The 4,201-nt window shown below is 46.2% G+C and overlaps 1 long non-coding RNA gene across 1 annotated transcript in view; it reads right to left on the bottom strand.

Annotated features, from left to right (window-relative positions):
* Window positions 1-3,257, bottom strand: part of LOC106805902 — a 9,438-nt gene extending 6,181 nt beyond the window's left edge. The window contains exon 1 of the long non-coding RNA XR_001393480.1: window positions 3,088-3,257. This is a non-coding gene — a long non-coding RNA (uncharacterized LOC106805902). The remainder of the gene's footprint in view (window positions 1-3,087) is intronic.
* Window positions 3,258-4,201: the final 944 nt, after the last annotated feature.

The raw sequence follows: 4,201 nt of genomic DNA, 5'->3' as shown, positions 1-4,201 counted from the left end.
GCTGCCCGGACAATTGACCCTCCATGCGCATTTACAGCGCCTCGACAATTACCCCCCCGGACATGTTACCCGAAAATTACCCCCCGCGGAGCAATTAGCCTGCGGACATTTCGCACCTCGGATCAATTACCTCCGGACATTTACTCACTTGGTGTTTATTATTCATTGTTGAACAGTGATACAGGCAGGAGGTCGAGGGGAGGAAGCAAGGTGGTGGAGGAGGAGGGGGAGAAGGGTGGGGAGGTGGTGGAGGGAGAGGAGAGGAGGAGGAGGAAGGAGAGAGGAGGGAGGGGAGAAGCGTGGGGAGGATGAGGGGGAGAAGGTGGGAGGAGGAGGGGAGAATGCGTGGAGGAGGGGGAGGAGGAGTAGGAAGGATGGGGAGGACGTGGGAGAAGGTGATGGAGGCGAGCGAGGGGGGAGAAGGTGGAGGGGAGGAAGAGGGGGAGAAGGTGGAGGAGGCGAGGAGGAGAGGAGGAGTTAGAGGAGGCAAGGAGAAGGTAGAGGCAGGAAGGAAGAAAGGTGGGGCGGGGGAGAAGGAGAAGAGAGAGGAAGTGGAGGAGGTAGGGAGGCCATGTGGTGGAGGAGGGGAGAAGCGTGGTAGGTAGACGGAAAGGAGATGGAGGAGGAGGAAGAGGGAGGGGAAGGAGTAGGAGTGGAGGAGGAGGAGGAGAGGAGTGAGGAGGAGGAGAGGAGAGGAGGTGGGGGAGGAGGAGGTAGAGGAGGGGCGCTCTACCTCCTCTACCTTCATACACTCCCCCTCCTCCTCCCCACGTTCTCCCTCCTCCTTCATCCCCTCTTCTCCCTCCACCTCTTCCACTCTCCTCTCTGCCTCTGCGCTCCTCCTCGACCACCACCTCACCCTCCACCACCTTGGCCCTCCACTACCTCCTCCCTTACTCGTACCTCCTCCACCTCCTCTTGCTCCTCTCCACCTCCTCTCCTCGTCTTCTTCTCCTCCACACCCCTCCACACCTTTTCCCGTTCATCTCTACCTTCTCCTTCGTCCACCTCCTGCTCCTGCCTCCACGCTTCTCCGCCCTTCCATCCTCCTCCACTTCTCCCCCCTCCACCACCTCCCACGTTCTCCATGCCTCCTCTTTCCTCGTCCACGCACCTCCTCTCCTTGCCTCCCTCACTCCTCTTCTGTCCACTTCGTCCCCCCTCCTACCTACCTCACCTCCCCCCCTGCATCCTCCACCACGTTCTCCCCCTCCTCCAGCTCCTGCTCCTCTCCTCCTCCACCACTTCTCAGCCCCACCTTCTTCCCCTCCGTCCTCCCCACCCTTCCTCCTCGACCTCCTGCCTGTATGCACTGTTCAACAATTGAATAATAATACACCCAAAGTGAGTAAATGTTCCGGGGGGTAACTTGTCCGGGGGTATAAATGTCCGGGCGGTAAATGCGCGGGGGTGAATGCGCATGTGGGTGGTAATTGGCCGGGGCGGGTAAATGTCCAGGGGATGAATTGCATGCGGGTTAAGTTGTCCTGATACGATATACACGTGGAGCGATACCCGATGCCAACTAATTCTCAGTGCGTGAGTCATCTGAGTGCATTAAAGTATATGCAGGAACTCTTATTTTAACGTCGCATAGTATCGGTTAAACCAGCCTTATCATCTAAGATTCTGATTAAAGCCATCCATCCATCTAATCCCTTCTAGCGCAAACATGTTTACGGTGTCAACTTCACAGGAAATGCATCTCCCTTTCGGTGTCAGAGCGCAAACGTGTGATAAACTACTTGATAAAACTTGTATAGGCAAATTTACTGTAGGCACAAGCCTAGATACAGCTCACGCAAAACTAGCACAAAGCCCCGTATACAAATTTTTTCTGCGGGTCGCAACGCATGTACGCACGCGCTCGCGAGAGTGTTGTCAAGTCGCGTGCAACGTTGCACCCTGAAATTGACGATAAAAACACGACAATTTTCCTGATACTTAAACGATGCTTAGGCAGATAGAGTCAGGTGTGGTGATGAATGCAAACGGTGGCCCTTCTATTCCATCCGCCATAACGCGGCGAAGCGCCAAAACTAATCGCTTGTCACGCTTTAACGTTTTTCGAGGAACATTCATTTACACGCGCCCCACGTAAACCCACATCGTCTCCTTCATTTTTTCGCCTATAACCTTTTTATTTACACGTTTGTAAATATTCCAAAACGTATTGCTACTCCCTACATGTGTTACCCCGGGTCATATCAACCGTAGGGTAACGGGTGGCTTAGCCAGACGCTGTCCCAATTATAGAATAGGAGAGTAATTATAAATTCTTTATTCTTACACAATCATCGGCATAATTACCGCGCATGCTTATAATCGGGTCTGTAGTTTATGATGCCATTCTAGAACACGCGCTCGTAACGCATACACGCAATGTACACTAGCACTTGTTTCATCATACTATATATATTATATTATGTTATATTATATTATATTTAATTTTATCGTATCAAGCTACTGCGTGAGCCATTTGGTATCAATTTTTAAAGTATGATTTAATTCGTAATGCGATTTGCTAATAATAATGCGTAATATAATATTTGATTGGTAATGCGTCATTTTATGTAACATACATATATCACCAGGATCACCATATACGGGCTGATTTAAGGGAGAGTTTTACTTAGGTTCCTAGGCGCTATCTTTCAAGTAATTTAGGTTAAATTACGACTACATAAGAAAGTTTCATGGTTCAATCCACCATTAGAAATATTTTTTTTTATGCTTTTAAAACTAACACTACAGTTTTTGATTATAACGACGTGGCGCCACTCACCGCAGCAGTCTGATAAGTTGCGCCAAAAACCACTTCCCAGGCCAAAAGGGCTATACAGCCCGAGCGGTGTTTCTATTTATTCATTAAAAGGCAAAAGAGATTGTAATATCTCTATAAGACGACATATAGTTTCAAGTTATAATATGATAAATTTGCCCTAAAATGAATATCGTTCGTTCGGTTAAATAGCATTTTTAGGTATAAATAGTAAATTGGCACTTTTGTGATTAGCTGCCTCGTCTGCTAACGTGGCAAAATAAATGTGCAAATACGCAACCTTTTTCGGCGGTGGCCCAGCCGACGTCGCGGGTGTTATGGCGCCGTCAAATTTGTAGCGTGATGGCCATGTTAATTAATTATAACAATTAAATTAGGTATCTGGTAACAAATACGTGTGGGTAAGACGAGTTGTGTTATTACAGTAAGTACACGTTGTTGTGATAGTAAAATCCTACGAGCTCACTGTCCCTTTAAATCTAATTAGCGATAAGGGCCCTATCCAGAGGAATCGCATTGAAGTCCAAGTAATGCGTTCCTACATATGTTGTTTTGGGCTGCGATTTCTATGAACCTATCATTATTGTAGAGGCAGCATTGGGATTTATATTTTGCAAGCTGCTGCGACAAGCTATTTGCCTCTTACATTTTAATATTTAATTATAAAAAAATACTTTTGATTGACTGTACGCGCTGGAACGCTTTTATTTGACTGTTACCGCCTGACTGGACATACAGGGAGGACCACATGCTCATGCTAGCACATGAGAACAATGGGGCCTATATAACCATATGGTATATCTAGTTCTAGCCGTATGACCTAATATATGCTCGTGTTGGCTAAATTTAACTTCGCTAAGCAATTAAAGGCGACAGTACCTCTAGGATTTTACGGCATAACAACTGTAACTTACTGTATCAACAAATCGCCTATAGTCCACATTGATTTGTCACCAGGAATACTTAATTATTATTTACAGCATCAAGCTACGGAAAATTTGAACAGCCGCCATGACACCGCGGACCGGCTCCACCCTGAAAAAGTTTGCGTATTTGCATTTTTTATTTTGGCATGTAAATGACCGAGGGCTAATCATAAAAGTTGGGCAATTATATTTATACCTACTAATGCTATTTAATCCGAACGATATTCGTTTTAGAGCAAATTTATCCATATTATAATGAAACCTATATGTCGTTTATAAGAGATTACAATCCATTTTGCTTCTTAAATGAATAAATAGAAATCGCCTCGGTCTGTATAGCCGCTTGGCTGGAAAAGTGGTTTTGCGCCAACTTCTCAAGATCGTGCGCTTGTAGTGCGCCACCGTCGTTGTAATCAAAACTGTAGTCGTTAGTTTTAAAACATGGAATTTAAAAAAATATTCTCTAATGGTGATTGAAGCCATGAAACTTTTT

This window comes from Priapulus caudatus, unplaced genomic scaffold (assembly GCF_000485595.1).
Source record: "Priapulus caudatus unplaced genomic scaffold, Priapulus_caudatus-5.0.1 Scaffold132, whole genome shotgun sequence".
Classification (NCBI taxonomy): Eukaryota; Metazoa; Priapulida; class Priapulimorpha; order Priapulimorphida; family Priapulidae; genus Priapulus; species Priapulus caudatus.
This window is presented reverse-complemented; position numbering and strand designations above follow the sequence as displayed.